The sequence below is a fragment of the Tachypleus tridentatus genome, chromosome 1 (genome assembly GCF_004210375.1).
Source record: "Tachypleus tridentatus isolate NWPU-2018 chromosome 1, ASM421037v1, whole genome shotgun sequence".
In the NCBI taxonomy this organism is placed as follows: Eukaryota; Metazoa; Arthropoda; class Merostomata; order Xiphosura; family Limulidae; genus Tachypleus; species Tachypleus tridentatus.
Genome location: NC_134825.1, coordinates 85,074,420 through 85,092,758, shown reverse-complemented (window position 1 = coordinate 85,092,758; position 18,339 = coordinate 85,074,420). Strand labels below are relative to the sequence as shown.

Sequence of the window (18,339 nt, the reverse complement as noted above, 5' to 3'; positions counted from 1 at the left end):
ACGAGTCGAGTTCCTTAACCACCGGGTCAAAGGTGAGTTAATTGGGTGTGCTGAATGTGGTTGTGTAATATCGTGTTAATAGTTTATCTTTATTATCATCTGCGTGTATCGTGGTGTTGTTGTATATAATGTTAGCCGATAAACTGTTTCTGTTGGCTACCATTTTACGCCAGAAGAGCACGGGTTAGATTTCAAAAAATTGACTGATTTGCGTTCCAGTTATTCTGATGCTGAATTTTAAGGAGTTTGTTGACTTTGTTATTGGGTTTATTAATGTCTGGTTTAAGGGTATGATTACGTGTTCTGATGAATATCCGACAGAGGCTCCGTCTTTCTTGTGTTATGTATTTCAGAGGTTAGTTTGAAAAATTAAGGTTCGAGGTGATTGTTTCGCGAGGGACTGTGTTTTATATGGCTTATATTATTTGTTTCTACCATGTGAATTCATTGCTGGCTCGTAAGCACCAAAATCCAGAACTCTACAAATGGGATAATCTACAAATCTAGATGAGTAGCTAGTGTACCCGTTCAAAGTATGAGAAAGACACAGGTGTCGTATGCGTTCCATAGACAGGTCTCGCTTGAACCCTGATCTTTCATATCACTATAGGAACATACACGGTTTGAGGAAAATTGATCCAGGGATTCATCAGTTATAAGAGATACAGACACACAAACCTTTGTCAAATATTGGTATAAATAATTAGGACAGTAAGCTGTTTAAACATTTCTCTGATTATTCGATATTTATCTGAAGTAAAATCTGGAGAATGAACAACTTATTTTTGTACTCAGGTATAAATTGTAAAATATTTTAATAATTAGAAAATTAAAAAATAATGGCTTTAACTGGTTCATCTGTTATTTTAACAGCAAGTTCTTGTTAAAAGTACAGATAAATGTAGACTACTATGTCAGTGTTCTCAGATGTAGCTTGATAATTACAGTACCGATATATTCATTATATTAATATTAAACTTTTTAGGATATTTAACTTTCCACAACATACGACACAGAGATATTTATTTCTGAGTTATGCCCTTTAAATTTACCATGAGGTGATACATTACAGTAGTGAATACAGAAGTGCTGTTATCTATAAAGTTCCGCTTAGCAGTTAGAAGTAATGACGTGCACGCTGCCTCCACATATAAACATTCCTTTTGTAAGAAAAAGCATACAAACCAAGCCAAAAATCTTCGTTCAGTGATCCAAATCCTACACTCTACTGATAACAAGTTGACTGAAATCCTAGGGTTTATCATTATAATATCCACGACGTTGGATTATCTTCATTAAAGAAAATTCATCAAAATTTTGCTCTTTATCAATCGTGAATATAATTTGAGATAGCTATTAAAACACGCAATAAATTACCTAAAAACACTTTAGTAACTTACCTTATCTAATTATTTTCTTAATAGTAGTTTAAATAAACGTAAACAACACACAAGTGTTAAATTAATTTCGTACGTTATTAATACTATTAACCTCTTTAAAATGTAACAAAAAGTTTACAAACACAGCAAGCACTCCTACTGTCCACCCCCCACTTTCTGTCTCTATTTCATATAGAACCTTAAATGGTTCGTTGAAAAACTTTAGCCAGATAGAGTACACCCGCTAACTCTCAAGTATGAAGTCTGCTCAGTCTGTGAACGTTGTTGTGTTGACACGTCTTGTTTGCGGGGTGACGTAAATGTACCTTTAAATTGCATCAATAGTCGAACTTAAAACACGTTCCTCCTTTCTTTTTGTCTATAGTTTAATTCTAATTTATCTTTATCTTTAGGATTTTAGGTAGACATTAATTATTTTCCACTAATCGCCATTAAAGTGAAAACCTTCTCTATTTTAACTTTCATGTTCATATAGAGAAATTTATTCATTGATAAATATGTTTCTTTATGTGTTAACAATTAAAACAAATCTACATATTCTAAAAGTAATACATAATAAAATAATCTGAATTTCATGAAACAGACTCAATAATTCACAATACCCGTATTTGTTTGGTTTATGAAGAAAAGTGAATAATAAATATTCTTAAATTCAATATAATTGACCTTTCAACCTTTCTTTAATGAGGTTCACCTTTCCCCTCACTGTCATAGATAAAACAACCAAAATGTCCTTAAAGTTATACCGGGAAGTATCAGATGTTTCTCCCGCCACGAAAACTGTTAGAAAAATTCCCGTTAAACACATACAGATCACTCAAGACATAATATTTCTATCTTTTGAGTTGTTCACGATTCACTCGAACGCCAGTGAATTTCGGTTTCCAAAATTATCTAACTTGATAATAAAAGATAGTTCATAGATGTCCTTTAAATACACATACTGAGAAGATATTGTTCAAGCATCACTAATTTTAAACAAAATCTTAAAAATTATTTTTGACGACTGTCTTGGAAAACAGTACAGTACTGTACGAAAGATTATACTGGAGTTGGAAACTGTAAACTAGAAATGACATTTAAAGGCAGTAATTCAAAGCATGTCACAATGCAGAGTGTCCTTCATATACCAAAATTAGCTAACAATCTATTTTCAGTAGGAGCTGCTACTGATAAAGGAACTATTGTGCAGTTTGGAGTTGATCGCTGTTACATCCGAGGTAAATCAGGACATGGGTACAAGAAAGGATGATGGTCTATACCAACTGGACTGTAAGACCAGTGTTGTTGAGAATGCCTCAGTAGCCTCAAACAGCAGCATGAATGGCTCGGATATATGGCATCAACGACTAGGGCATATCAGTGTTTCACAGTTACAGAAGCTTGTCAGGAGTGGAAATGTAAGTGGAATCAAATTCCAGAAGTCTGATGAAGCCAGTTTCTGTGAGGGATGCACTGAAGGTAAAATGCAAAGGAAGCCATTTAAGTCAGTGGGAGAAATCAGATCAAAAAGAAGACTGCAACTGGTACACAGTGATGTCTATGGTCCTATGCAAACTCCATCTATCGGAGGTAGCAAATACTTTGTTACATTTATTGATGATTACTCAAGATGCTGCAGAGTGTATTTCTTGTAACAGAAGTCAGAAGTCTTTGAGAAATTCTTGGAATTTGAGAAGTTGTACTCAAATGAATCTGGAGAGCGCATAAAAACCCTGCGCACAGATAATGGTAGAGAATATACGTCAAATGAGTTCCAGCAATATTTGAAGTCAAGAGGCATTCATCATGAGATGTCAGTAGCATATTGTCCAGAACAAAATGATGTTGCTGAGAGAAGGAACAGAACTCTTGTGGAATCAGCAAGAAGCATACTGTCACATGCTAAGTTACCAAGAATGTACTGGGCGGAAGCTGTAGCTACTGCAGCGTATGTGAATAACAGAGTATCCACATCGGCAATAAAATATGGTAGTATGCCATATGAGAGATGGTATGGGAAGAAACCAGATGTAGAATACATGAAAGTGTTCGGATGTCTTGCGTATGCACATGTGCCAGATGCGTCAAGACAGAAATTAGACATGAAGTCTATGAAGGTACGTTTCATTGGATATGATAACTGCACCAAGGGATATCGACTGTAAAATGAAAAATCCAGGAAGATTTTCATACGGCGAGATGTTATCTTTAATGAAACATAATTTGGTCAAGAACCTGTGACAAATGAGTATATCTCATCAAGTGAACAGATAGTGGACCAAGAAACAGTTAAAGCTAAAGATAAGCTGAACGACCAGCAAGAAACAGGAAACCCCCATCGCTATGGATATGATGAGTATGCTGATATGGCAGCAGCAAATGAATCAGTTTGTCACACTGCAAACTTATGCAGTATGTTAGAGCCAAGCACATTAAGTGAAGCAATGTCAAGTGACAATGCAAAGGAGTGAAAGTCAGCCACAGATCTGGAATTTGAGTCTTTACAAGAAAATGACACCTGAGATCTGGTGGAATTACCAGCTGGAAGAAAACCTATAGGTTGTAAGTGGGTATTCAAAGTTAAGTATGGAAATACTAGAAATGTAGAGAGGTTCAAGAGTAGGCTGGTGGCCAAAGGTTACTCCAGAATTATGGTCTGGATTACGAGGAAACCTTCTCCCCAGTGGTGCGCTATGCATCAATTCGCTCCTTGATTGCATTTGCTGTGCAGAACAACTTGAAATTTCACCAAATGGATGTCATAACTGCATTTCTGAATGGTTTGGCTTCTTATAACCGTGATTTGTATACAACATTAATGGAATGGGGAGTTAAGCTGTCTTTAATCACCAATAAAGTAACCTAAAATAGTTTAAGTATTTGAATAATGTTAGTGATCGTGCCTAAATCACTATTCTACATTACATACCAAGTTTGTTGATGTGATTTATCTCAAAAAAGTAATTTATTTGACATTCGTATTTTTCTTATGTATATACATATACAGGGTGGCCCGTAAGCCCCTACCCATCCATATGTTATTATGTTATATTCAATTACGCATGTATTATAAATTTGTTTTTTTTTTCAGAGAAATATGGCCGATGTAAGCCCATTTACACTTGAAGAGCGTATTGTGACAAGTACTTGGGTACACGAGCGCAAGAATACTGGTGACAACACACAGATACACTGGATACATAAGATATATGGATGGGTAGGGACTTACGGGCCACCCTGTATAACTCTAATTCTCAAACATGTAGTTTCAGTTGTTTGTAAACATTGTTATACAGGGTTATTTGTTACTTTACATCCAATCTTAGATTTGGAGCTGTTTCGTTTACTAATTTAATATTCAAGTAGAGATACGAGAAGAAGGTCATTGCCTGAAATGTTGTACTTAAAGTATAGCGTATTTTACATTTATATGTGCTTAACAACTTATTATCGGTAGTTTATATGTTATCAATTATTGAAAACAGTAATATGGAGAATTGATATTTAATGTCGTGTTCGCTTCCCAAAAGCTGTCAAAGAATGATTACAATTACACTTGTAATAGAATATTGGCATAAAATATGTTACATTTTAAAACACTCTTTTCTTTCTGATATTTGACTTTTCTTGCTCATTAATATAATTTACTATCTCTATTTTACTTTTTTTATAATGTTTTAATTTTTTGTCTCGTTCTACCATTTTTTATTTTATTTCTTCTTGATTTCCTTTCACTGTTTCTTAACTCCAATTAGCCACCCAATTACTCAGCAGTATGTTTGTTTTCGGACTTGTAACACTTAGGTTAATGGACACAGCATTCTGTAGCCTTGTGTTTAACTACAAACCAACAAAAAACTCCAGCAAATCTCATGAGGTTATCTCAAAGATTAAAGTTTAATCTTCGTAAATAATTTTTAAAATGTATCACTAACTGTAACGTATTAAAATGTTGTGTTGTTAAGCAGAAAACTACACAAAGAGATATCTGTACTCTTCTCACCGAAAGTAACGAAACCCGATTTGTAACATTATTAGCCCTTAGTCTTATCGGTGAGCCAAGTAACGTGGTACAGTTGTATTAACCTGTTGCTAGACGTCTGTGTATGAAAGTATCTATTCATACATGTAATATTCTCAGATTTATATTGTATAAATATATAACTAGAGCTTGAAGGTCAAGTTTATGTACATAAAGTCAGCGTGTTACACGTATATGGTCAATTGCTTTTGCAACGTTTAGAAATATTTAGTAACAAACATTATCTACTTCTGTAATGGGACACAAAAGTGATTTTAAGTTTGTAAGCATATTTATCCTTTATTAATATTTTTATGTCTTATGAAGCTTGAATTAATATATATGTATAGTTGTTATTTTTGTATAGGAATTAAACTCACTATCCACCAGTTCTAGTAAAATAGAGAAGCTAGAGAGAGACAGGCTTGTTTACAGTTTAGATTTCACTACTTTCACCCTCGGCCACTAACATATAAAGAAACTTGCAAGCTAAAGAAAGAGACAATAAAATAACAAGCTATTTGAATATGTAGGGTGAAGAAGGGGAAAGTATTTACATGTACTTAAATTATTTTTATATTTTTGCAGATTATTGTACAATAGACATTTTTTGGGAGAAATATCAAGGAGGAAACGTTCTCGTTCTAATGAAGATCAGTCTGGCCGTTTTTCTGTTACTTGTTCTTCTCGTAGGCACGATCAAAAGTACGTAGAAGGCTTGACTAGGCTTAAGTTTGTTTTGCTCGGATTGTGACAAAGAATTTGCGTAACTAAATGATCGGCCCGGCATGGCCAATTGTGTTAAGGCGTTCGACTCGTAATCCGAGGGTCGCGGGTTCGCGCCCGCGTCGTGCTAAACATGCTCGCCCTCCCAGCCGTGGGGGTGTATAATGTGACGGTCAATCCCACTATTCGTTGGTAAAAGAGTAGCCCAAGAGTTGGCGGTGGGTGGTGATGACTAGCTGCCTTCCCTCTAGTCTTACACTGCTAAATTAGGGACGGCTAGCACAGATAGCCCTCGAGTAGCTTTGTGCGAAATTCCCAAACAAACAAACAAACAAACAAACAAACAATTCAGAGAAATATGGCCGATGTAAGCCTATTTACACTTGAAGAGCGTATTGTGACAAGTACGTGAGTACGTGAGCGCAGCGAGAATGAGGGACAGCACACAGATACACTGGATACATATGATATATGGATGGGTAGGGACTTACGGGCCATCCTGTATATTACTCTAACATTTCTGCGGAAGGTCACTCTCTTTAGATTTTAATAGATTTTTTAAATCGGTAGGCTGTTATGACAGATATACATTATAAATAAAAATCAAACTCCATCATCTCATGTTTTATCAATACAGATATTATTTCAAAATCTTGAAAAAACTAATAAAAGGAACGTTGTTTTAGACAGTTATTGGTGTGGAAAGGGGATGCAAACCCGCGACCCTCAGATTACGAGTCGCACGCCTTAACACGCTTGGCCACAAAAGTATGATTTTGACACTAATAAAAGAAGATATGAAATTTATTATTAAGTGATCCATAATTTTTACGATGAAGAAATAATTTTTAAAGGGTATAAAACTTGTTTGTTTCACGTTAAACACAAAACTACACTAAGCCAAGCATTATTGTCGGTGTATATATAATATCTCAAGATCAGAATCATTAACAGTCACAGTAATAATAATTAGCCTACTAAAATTATAGAAGGAATATTTCTCATCTTTGTTACACAGAAGAACCAAAGATAATTGCCAGGGACTCATACCAAACATCAGACTTTATTCATAAGACACCATGACAACAGTACTTCGAAATAAATTTCTGGAATGGAATCGATAGTAACGGAAGGAAATTTACATCTTTGCTTTACAGAAACAGATGTACAGGAAAATATGATATATAACCTCAAATTTTAAGATGTTTCCCACTGAATTTTTATACATGTTTAAAACATATGTACATAACAAACCCATAATTAAAATTTTGTTTTCTCCATTTTTATTCACATATGCCGTTCTGATATCCATACACTCCGACATTACTTCATCCAGTTCAAGGACAATGTGTTTTTCAACGCGTGATAATTCCCCCTTATATACATTGACACTGTTGTCACGTGTACAGTTATACAAATGAGTAACTCTAGCCCTTCACTTAACCATTGCTCTAATCATCAACCATGGCTTTAACACATACAGGCCACTCAGTATACGATGGCTAGATTTTATTGGGAAATCAAAACAGATTGACAATAAGTATACCCTGAATGGTGCAGAAAAACAAATTCTTAATTAAGGGTACATGCTCGCCCTTTCAGCCGTGGGGGCGTTATAATGTGACGGTTTATCCCATTATTCGTTGATAAAAGAGTAGCCCAAGAGTTGGCGGTGGGTGGTGATGACTAGCTGCCTTCCCTCTAGTCTTACACTGCTAAATTAGGGACGGCTAGCACAGATAGCCCTCGAGTAGTTTTGTGCATAATTCCAAACAAACAAACAAACTCACCATTTTTGGACAGGTTAGTGACTGGAGATGAAAAATGGGTACATTATAAAAATGTTAAGCGCTGCAGGCAAGGGCTCAGTGCAGGTAAACTGGCTGAATCACAGCCCAAAATTAACCTCCACCCTAAGTAAGACTTGTTAAGCGTTTGGTGGGATATTATTGGTGTGATCCATTTTGAGTTGCTGCCGCTTGATGTAACGATTACATCAGACTTTTATTGTCAACAAGTAGAGCACTTGAATGTTGCACTGAAAGAAAAGAGGCCTGCTTTGATCAATCGTAAAGATGTTGTGTTACACCAGGATAATGCACGGCCCCCTACAGCAAGGATCACATCTGCAAAGATTGAAGAGCTAGACTGGGAGAAACTTCCACATCCTCCTTATTCTACAGACCTTGTCCTATCTGATTATCATTTATTCTGAAGTTTGCAGAACTATCTTGATGGAAAAGAGCTTGGAACACGTGAAGATGTCAAAACTACCCTCTCTACATTCTTTTCCTCCAAACCCCAATAATGTTATAGAAGTGGCATTCAGGAGCTCGTGAATCGTTGACAGGAAGTAATTAATAATAATGGAACATACATTATTGATTAACTAACATTGCAAGTGTTCGAAATCCTTTCTCTTTTTCTGAACCTAAAATCGGACATTACTTAAAGGATGACCTGATAGATAATAAGACCCACCTCTCGTAATTCTAACTTTCACAAATGCTAATAGTTATCTTTAGTGTTTTACACTATATTATTTATACCCAATAGAAAACTAAGGTTTTAATCTATCAAGTGATCTGGTTTGTTGTTTTCTTTACGCAGCTTTGTCTATTTTATCATTTGGTTTCAAATTTCTTCTGATGGAAATTACTAATTACATTAGAGAGCTTAGTTTAATTTCTTTAACGATATTATCACATAGTTAAAAAGACAGAAACTTATCATATTTATTTTTGTTTGTTTGTTTGTTTTTAAATTTCGCACAAAGCTACACGAGGGCTATCTGCGCTAGCCGTCCCTAATTTAGCAGTGTAAGACTAGAGGGAAGGCAGCTAGTCATCACCACCCACCGCCAACTCTTGGGCTACTCTTTTAACAACGAAAAGTGGGATTGACCGTCACATTATAACGCCCCCACGGCTGGGAGGGCGAGCATGTTTGGCGCGACGGGGATGCGAACCCGCGACCCTAAGATTACGAGTCGCACGCCTTAACGCGCTTGGCCATGCCGGGCCATATCCTATTTATAGAAGAGTGTTTTCTGTGTATTATTATTTTGTGTTTTTAGTTGTATTATTTAATTACATAAAAATATTATTGATACTATCAATACCTTTAGTACAAAAAAAAGTGAGCTTAAGTTTCATGACAATTGACACCAAAAAAGAGAAACCCAGGTAATATCATATTTTTTGTTTCTCATGTGTGTGTTTTATTTATTATTTATATCAGTGAGTAAAATGTACAAAATAGTAACTTATGAGATAAGGTAAAGTAATTCTTCTTAATATGGTGTGCTTGTGAGCAGCTCACAGGTTATATAATTTTTGGGCTTGGTTTCGGTTTCGGAGCTCTTGTGAGGGATGTCAACATGTTTAACTTGATTATTCTTTTTAGTTTCATGTTCAATAAAATTATGCTTGTTTTGGCAACGTTTTAATTTACAAATGGGTGTTGGTTTCGGAACTCTAGTAATAATAAATTTGTCTCGGCTTTCAGCGTTTTCAATAACAATAAAAAACATTTCTCTGGTAATGCTTCGGTTTACTGACAAGTCTTACGGTGATAATTTTATCATTATTGTTGACAAGTCTAATAGACCAAGGCCTAATGTCGATTGACACCTTTCTCTGGACACATTCTTCAACGACTTTAATTTCTTTTGAAACTGGAGTTTCTGTCTGAAGATGTAAATCATAATTAGTGGGGCAACACTCATCAATCGAGAAAAATATTGTTTTAATAATAAAAATCGGTTGACAAACATTTTAAAAATATATAATTATTCTTTATGTAGCAATCATTTTACTATAATATGAGTAAAACCAAATAAATGTTTATATGCAAATTGTAAGTAATGAAATTGGTTTCAGATATCTAATAAATGTTTGCTCGAAACTACGAAATATATCTCAAGCATTGCTCCAAATAGTGAGGATGGTAATATACAGTAGACAAAATTTTAAATACTGTTTTACATTTATATTTTGTACGTTCACAAATACTAACTTGCTAAAACAAGGTAAAACTTTTGTTATAAATAAATGTACATTGTTCTCTTCCTTTCATTGTTACATAAATTAAGCATGAAAAGTTATGTAATCTGAACTACAAATGACTGGTCATTTTCTTTACGTTATAAAAAAGAAAGAATTTTCAAACTGTGTTATCGTTGTTGCAACATTGGAGTAAATCACGGAGTTTATAGTATTTTAAAATATTCAGTAATCTTAGTAAAGTCCAAAAGAAGACAACTGGATATTTCACTAACTGTCTATCAGACCAATGAAAGTTGACTGACTATAAAAACAAACACTATTGTAAAATGTATCAAAGTGTCATTAACAAGATATGGTGGAATCACTTGTAACAAAATGGTACAAATACGCTGGTACTGGGCTGAATAGAATAAAATCCACATTTTAGGTAGGTTACTGTTTTCTAACGATTCGCTACAGTTATGTGATAACTGTTAAAAACAGAATCATATGTTCGTAGTTACAACAGATCGTCATTTCAATGTACATACAGTTAAAAACTCAAGATACTTAGTAATATTAACAACAAAAGGTATATTATAGTTATAGTAAGACACAAAATAACTCACTTTAATATCAGTAGTGAAAGTATGTGTGGTAATGAAAAATCACGAACGGGCACTCTGACATTATGTTTTCCAGATATCATTAAGGCTATACATAACAATGGAACTACCTCTTACACTATCATGTATTGTTACGTTTGGTTCTGGCTTCAGCTGAATGGATGATAATTGTCTTCCCACATGTAATAATATTGAATGAAAGGTGATTAACCAGTTTAACTAGTGTACAGACTTATCAGACCTCAATAGTATCGAACATGTATAGGTATCTTTTGGAAGAAGAATCACATGTATTCAAATGACTTTGAATATTAAGGATTCTCAGAACGTATCTTTTTCAGTAGTTGTGGATGCCTCGGGCTTTTAACAACACTGATGTTTTAACATGTAACATCGATATGATATTGTTCACACAGTTTGACATAGTATACATTACATTAAAGTGAAATGTTTTTAACTCTAAAAATGTCATTTCACTTCTACCAAATATTAATCGTAAACGTTAGATGAATGTGAAGTTAATTGAATTTTGAACTAAATACAGATAATAAGACGTCAGATATTCACAGAAATTCAATATGAGAATGGTTGTAATTATTTTATAAAAGTAATTTTACATTAACATTAACAATGTACTATTAATTCCATTATATTTTAATTGTTCCGTACAATACATATATATATGTAGGTATAAATAAACTTATATGAAGTGAAAGTTTAATTATTATTTAACTGTATTTTAATTATTATTTATGCTGTATAATACTGAGTACTCTAAAGATGAAGAACTTTAAACGTGTACGAACCGTTATCCGTGAATCAGATTTTAATGTCTCTTCAGGTTTGTCATCATTCACAATTATCGTAACACGTTTTTTTGATTTATCTTCACCAGAACCTGAAGCAGACTTGGGTACATTTTTCTTTTTGTGTTTCTTTCTTCTCGGTAATTTTCATTTATCGTCTGCAAGGTGGTTGAGTCTATCTGTTTTTGCTTTAACAGCATATTAGTTTCTCTTTTATAAACCTTATTTATCGGAGCTTTCTCACATTTAGGAATCACTGAAATAACTTCCAAAATATCTAATTCACAATGGGTAATCTTTTCAGCACCAAGCGCCTGGTCTTCTAGCTTCGTAACGGCTAAAACTCCACACGATCCCATGACGTGGGTTTTCAGGACTTTCCATCCTTTTTTCATTCCCGTTGCAAAAACAACAAAGAACCCTATACAGTTATAAAAAAAATAATAATGAATAAAAAATCACGAGTTTCAAGAACACTAAAATATACATTACTATTGAATAAGCTAGGGATAATGGGTTATTCCTTTATTTATAAACTTAATGTAGCTAAATATATTAACATAAAAGCACTCTTGTGCTTAAGCAACAATAATTCCATCGATTCTGTAAGCACGCTGTTTCGAAGAATCAAACATAGCACTGCACATGAAAGCAGATGTATCTATATAATACTTCATATGAAGGTAGAGGTCTGAAATTAATACCTCGTCTGAAATCAGATGTATGAACATAGTATCTCGTATGAAGGCAAATACATGAATATAGTATCTCACATGAGGGCAGGTGTTTCTAACAGCAGTTTGCGTATAGAAACATTTAAGAAAGAATGTAAATAATAATCATATACAACAAAATGAGAAATAAGAACGAAATTTTTTTCTTCCAGATTTCGATGCAAACAATTCTAATAACGATTAACTCTAAATAGTTGTTTTATGTTTTTTTTCATAAGCAAACACATCTACAAAAATACTTGTAAAATCATCATGTAGAAAAATTTTGGCAAGTAGTATTAACTATAACTGAGAACTTATTTTGACCTTATTTGTAAGGTTAATCAAGCATGTTAAGCTTTACTAAGTTCATGTTTGTGTTTTCACAAATTAACTACCAAAGTGGCACTAAACACACTTGAAATTTTCAAATGTAAGAGCGCTATAACTGACAACCCAACACGACTATTCAATTAGAAGATAATTTGGTATTGAGGCCAGATGCTTTCTCACCCTAATATGATCAATTTCTGTGTTCCACATACTTTAATTATATAGAAATGGAAGATAAAATGTAACTTACCACAAAGCAATAAGACAAATCGAAATGAGTGCTAGCTCTTCCATCCACCAAGGATATCTTACAACTGTAGGTTTTGAAGCCCAGGGGAACGTAACCTTGAGAACCACTTGTTTGTTTGTTTTTGAATTTTGCATAAAACTACTCGAGGGCTATCTGTGCTAGCCGTCTCTAATTTAGTAGTGTAAGACTAGAGGGAAGGCAGCTAGTCAGCACCATCCACCGCCAACTTTTGGGCTACTCTTTTACCAACGAATAGTGGGATTGACCGTCACATTATAAAACCCCCACGGCTTAAAGGGCGAGCATGTTTGGCGTGACGGGGATGCGAACCCGCGATCCTCAGATTACGAGTATTGAAACCGCAAGTATTGAAACCCTATTTATTAGCCCTTAGTCTTGTCGCTGAGCCCAGTAATACTGTAAAGTTATATTTACCTGTTTTTAAACAACGGTAGATGAAAGTATCTATTCACACATGTATTGTTCTTAGATTTTTATGGTATAAATAAATAACTATAGCTTGAAGGTCAAGTCCATGTATATAAAGATAGCGTGTTACATATGTTGGTCAATTCCTTTTGCAACGTTTAGGAATATTATGTAACAAACATTATCTACTTCTGCAATGGGACACAAAAGTGATTTTTACTTTGCAAATATATTTACTCCTTATTAATATTTTTATGTTTTATGAAGCTTAAATTAATATATATGTATAGTTGTTATTTTTGTATAGGAATTAGGCTCACTATCCATTAGTCTCAGTCAAAAGGAGAAGCCAGAGAGACAGGCTTATAAACAGTTTAGGTTTCACTGCTTTCACCGTTGGCAACTAACATATAAGGAAACTTAAAGTTAAAGAAAGAGACAATAACAAGCTATTTGATTATGTAGGGCGAAGAATGAACGATTATTTTTATGTAATGAATTTTTTTTTTACATTTTTGCAGATTCGTTTACGATAATTTTATATTATTATTTTTGGACATCATAAGGGTCATATGTTTACATTCTGATGAATGTCAGTCTGGCTTATTTGTTTTTTTCATAGACACGATCAGAAGTACATTGAAGGGTTGACTTAACTAAGGTTTGTATTGCTCGGATTGTGACAAATAATTTGCATAATTGAGTGATCATCATATCATTGCTCTATCAATTATATTGCATATTACTCTAACATTCCTATAGAAGGTCAGTCGACAGACTACAAATTTTCATAGATTTTTCAATCGATAGACAGTTATAACGGTATAAATTATAGATTAAAAAATCAAACTCTATAACTTTATGACAAGTTTTATCAATACATATATTGTTTCAAAATCTTAAAAAGGAAACACAAAAACAACGTTTTTCACAGAATTATTGACGTGGAAAATTGAGCATGAAGACTTAAAATTTACGTCATCCACCAAATTATTGGTGTTTTCTTCAGTTTAAGGATGCTACAGATCTTTCACAAAAAAATATGATTTTGAGACTAATAAAGAAACAGGAAGATAGGAAAGTTATAACTGAGTGGTCTATAATATTGACAGTAAACAAAATTTTATAAAGGGTATAAAGCTTGTTTGCATAAAGTTAAGCCTAACAGCTACACAATGAACTATCTGTGATCTGCTCACAACGTGTATCGAATACCGCTCTCTGGCGTTCTAAATCCACAGACATCCCACTGTACCACTGGCGGGGGAGAGGAGGGACAGAAGTATAAAGCATATGATAATATTACAAGGAATACAATCGCCCACAACGTGAAGGTGTTTGCTGGGTGTATTTGATTTGCTTGATTCACCAAGAAGTTAAGCCAGAAATCATTGTCAGTGGAGGTGTAATATCTCAAGATCAGGATCATTAATAGTCTCAGTTTGATTTCTGTAGATTTAGCCTGTTAAAATTATAGAAAGAATATTTCTCATATTTGTTACACAGAAGAACCAATGCTTGATGACGAGAAATCCACTTGAAATAAAAATGTATCTCAGAAAGGCTGATATGGGTATTAACACTTTTACTGATAAGCAGAGAACAACACCTTCATAGGTCGTCTTCAGGTTAACAAAGAGAGAGTTTGCAATTGACTATTGCTGTGCACGTCTTAGGAAAGAGAGTATACACCCTTGTGCAAATTAATTGAAACAAATGGTCATTTTACAATATTTTCAGCATGGCGGCCGGTATAGGCTCGCTGGACCCGCTGATTTCCTTTAATAGTCATTTTTTCCCCACAGACGGCGTTATTAGCTGTGTTTTGCAGTACGGTCGTTCTATTTTTGAGATATATGACGAAATTTTGAGGACTATTGCATCATTCAAAATTGCGTTACAAGGGGAAGGAGATCAGTCAAAAAACAACTTCTTACCAACTCAATGAAGAAACAACGGTATCAATGGGATCTCAAATACAAGAACTGGACGCGAGAACAATAGAGGAAGATGTTATTCAGTGACGAGACTCATTTCTTCGCACAGGGTCAAAGAAGTCTGCATGTTCGCAGATATCCAGGTGAGAAACTTCGAGAATCTCACATCAATCACTTCGTAAAGCATCCTTTGAAGAATATTTTGGGGGCTTTTTTAGCTACTATGGTGTTGGAGGCTCACATATCGTATAAGGTATGATGCGAGGACCACAGTACATCAAAGTTTTGCAGAGAAGAGTCGTTCCAGAATTAAAAAAGAAATTTCCAGATGGATTTGGTCTTTTTCAGCAAGATCTGCCTCCGTGCCACACATCGAAACTTGTGAAAAATTTTATGACTACAACGCGAATAAAGGTGCTGGACTGGCCTGGAAACTCTCCGGACTTAAATCCTATTGAAAATCTTCGGGCGATTTGTAAAGAAAAACTTTGGGGAAAAGACTGTACTACAAAAGATAAGCTAATTGAGGTGTAAGCTAACACTATATACACTGCTGACCAAAATCTTAAGGCCAATGAACATAAAGAAAAAATATACATTTTACGTTGTTAGAATCAACCACTTATTTGAGTTGAATTTCGAAAGATGAAAATAAGAAAAGGGAAAATAAAAAACCTTTTAGCATCTTTTGGTGTGAAACCACACTTTATCCAGTACTGTGAAATGCAAACTGAATATAAGGTGTATCTTCCCACCGTAGCTTAAAAACTTCAAGGTGTGGAATTCACATATTCTCCTGTAATTTGGAATGAGAAACTTTGAAAGTGTGGGCATGCTTATTTGGTTGAAAGTAATGAAATACTCTTAAGTGACAAATCTTAAATCTTTATTAATATTTCACTATGTACATAATGACTTTATAACTTATTGAAAACAAGGAACGATCATAATTACTAATACTTGTCAAAAGACGTTAGTAATGGTCCTATTATCCCTTTTAACATGACTTTCTTCATCTAATGCATAAGGGATTTTCTGGAATTTCCTCAATCCACAGATCATCAGATTGACTGGGACAGAACAAACACTATTTTTAATCTATTTCTTACAATAACAATTACTACAGTGTGAAAACATTTTTCAGGCAGGCTGACCTAAAAAATTCCAAGGCAATATTTATTAACCCCTTTAAAAATAGAAGCAACTTTAGCAGTTCCCCAAACTCATCTAGGTATCAACAAGATATGTGACAAAAGTATGATACATTCCTTTGGCCAAAACTTAGGAGAAATGTTTCTCAGTTTCATATAACTTATCATACCTGTCAATTGGTTGGAAAACCTAACTAGAAAATTCCCGTTGCTGGAACATCCACAGGTGAAGGGACACATTGTCTACTTCATGCTCCTTCAACAGGGAATTTTATTATGTGTGTGTGTGTTGTAAACTGAATGTATCTATTTCATTTTCAGTTCTGTAGTAAAAAGTTTTTATATTTGTGCAAAAACTTTTTTCTTTATATTTTAATTTTGTTGTGTTATGTTTGATTTTTATTAAAGGGTATTGCTTGTCTTTTTCATTCCCAGCTAAAGAGTTTAACTTTGAAAGTCGATCAATGTTTAAGGATTTGTTAAAGTGTTTTACGTTTCGTTTATTTTGTGATCTTTTGTAGTAGCTTTACTCTGCACGGTTTCTTTTCTTGCATTATTTATTTGTATTGTATGATAAATGCTTTCCAGGGTTAAATTTATAATGGTTTTAAGACCTGATGTTAGAAACAGATGGACCGATATGGAAATAAAAGGAAGAAGTGTGTTTATCTACTCTTTCAGCTACTACATAGTTTTTCAAATTTCAAAGTGTTTTATGGATCTGATAAATTTCCCTTTTGTTTATTTATGGGACAGCTTGAGTCACCACAGTCATCAAATGTTTTTTCTTTACAATAAATTACTGCAGCACGAACTGTTTTAATAGAATAGAACCAGTGATGTGTTTTAGTGGATAATCAAGGGATATGACTCTTTTTTTGGTCACTTGGATGGTGCATGCACTTGGGGAAAAACGTGTATATATTAGTTTTTATATGTTTTACAGTTTGTAGATACATTTTTCCCAAGGTTTTAGATTCTGGGGCTTTAAGATATTTATCAGATAAGCATTCTTAGTGATTTCTTCAATTTGGGTTATTGTTTGTTTTTGTTTTGTTTTTTCAAGGATATTCGTTGTTTGACTACCACTTTTCTTTAACGACGTTAGTTTTATTAATAGAATTTTTAGTTCTAGAAAAAAGGAGATGAAAGTATACTGGTGAGAGAATATAATAAATTTATATCTCTTTTTAGTCAACCTTCTAAAATCACTTATCTAATTGTTAACTTAAATTTAACTTTCTTTTTGAGTTTTGAGAATTTTGTCGTTTGTAATATACTTATATTTGATATAAATACATAATTACTGAAAACAATTTTCATAATTTTATCGTGTACCTGCTCTCCTCAGTTGCAGTCAAAACATAACAATAGAATATTATTTAAATAATAAAACTTATTACTGTAAACTAAGTAAAGTAAACCGAAGTTTCAAGTTAACGTTAAAGATTATTGGAGAGAAAAAAATGTCAGTTTTCAAATTTGAAAAATTTAAAGGAAACTTGTTTTGAGTAATTAAAACAACAACTGCTTCCTGATAATAATAATAAAACACAAAACATTATAATTGACTTTGAATGTACTTGGTGAAATTTCGATATCAAAGCAAATGTGTGAAACCTTTAATTGAGTATAATATAACATCGATACACATCATTCACAAATAATTTTTATATTTATCTTTAAACTAAGTTTTAAGTCATTTCAAACTCCACAGATTTAGATGACTATTTTATCAAGATGTTTGTCTTGTTATTCAGTAATTTACTTCTGTATAATCAATGTATATTTATATAGAAATTGTAATCTTTATATCGAATAAATGTTGCAGTAAGTACTATTTTTAAAATTTTAGTACATTTATTTCTGATGTTATATAAGAAAAATATATTGTGCAATTATCGCTTTAACTTCACAAAATTACTTGCTACTTAAAAACGACGTAATATGTATTTCAAAAATCAAAATCTTACAAGCTG

The 18,339-nt window shown here is 33.6% G+C and overlaps 1 protein-coding gene across 1 annotated transcript in view; it reads right to left on the bottom strand.

The window, feature by feature from the left end:
* Positions 1 to 11,546: 11,546 nt before the first annotated feature.
* LOC143254256 (uncharacterized) overlaps positions 11,547 to 18,339 on the bottom strand; it is a 31,756-nt gene continuing 24,963 nt past the window's right edge. Inside the window, exon 2 of the mRNA XM_076509118.1 lies at positions 11,547 to 11,968. The gene's annotated coding sequence lies outside the window, so the exon portion shown is untranslated. The remainder of the gene's footprint in view (positions 11,969 to 18,339) is intronic.